Consider the following 1145-nt stretch of genomic DNA (forward strand, 5'->3'; position numbering starts at 1 on the left):
AAGGGTGCCAAGTTTCAAAAGGTCACATCCCATTAAATGATCAATCTACCGAGAGGATAGTGCTGCCGCGTTTCTTATTTACCGCCAAACTTCTATCCAGGCCCCTTGGTTCCAGCGACATATACAGTATATACATATATTTTTCTCAATGGTTATTGCATTTAATTTCGAAGTCATGTTTTCCTCATTGTTCTTACTGTTGGAGTTTTGCTGCCACCCTCCTTCAAGGATATATGTAAGATTTTCAGACGGTCCTGATCATCTTCGACTCCATCTCGAGGTTACGATACGCTAACTATTGATGATAGTTTCAACTTTCAAAGTTTATGTTACATGTCACAATTTAAAATTTACAGCATATTTTAGCATATATCTAAAATGTTTGACGTTCAAGACGTAACAAATGTTTTGTTTCTAAAACTAGACATGATAATTCTAAACTTATTTGAAATGAGCAGGGGAGGGGAGGATGGATTCGCTATTCCGCTTTTGTCGTAGACGTCTTCTTTACATGATCCCGAAATTGTGGGATTGACTTACTTGTGGTCAACGTTATCGTCTTTGGTTATCGTTACACTCTTTCGTCTGCTAGTTGATTAGCGCGGGAAAACTAGGCGATATTAAAATCTACATTTCACGCTTGCGTGCAGAATTTTTTTAATAACTGGAAATGTGATTAATATTACTTGTTTAGAGGAAAAAAATGAATGTTGGCTAAATATTTGTTCATCGTACAAATTAACAAACACATTTCTATTTCTGGTTCTATTGTGGTGTCACATGTAATCTGCAAAGTGTGAACCCAGTTATGCGACATTATCGTGAATGGACGTATTACTCCGCTCCGTAAAAACCTGAAGTCTGGTTTCTTTTGATTAAAATTCAGTTGCTAGCAGAGTATTTGTATATTTTCAAACACTTATATTTGTGGCGTAGTGGTAGACTTCCTGGCTGCCATTAAAGCGGTCCGGGTTCGAATCCCGCCCAGGGCTGAAATAATATCAGTATCGCTGCGCTGCGAGTCGTTACTCCAACTCTCATGGGCTAGGAATTGGGTGTGTGTATGCGTGTAAGGTCACAGTACCCATTGATCGGTCACATATGAGCTTGTAGTGACGTGATGCATCCTACGACCCGTCATACAC

Source organism: Oratosquilla oratoria, chromosome 22 (assembly GCF_046742065.1).
Source record: "Oratosquilla oratoria isolate Oo_2021 chromosome 22, ASM4674206v1, whole genome shotgun sequence".
NCBI lineage: Eukaryota > Metazoa > Arthropoda > Malacostraca > Stomatopoda > Squillidae > Oratosquilla > Oratosquilla oratoria.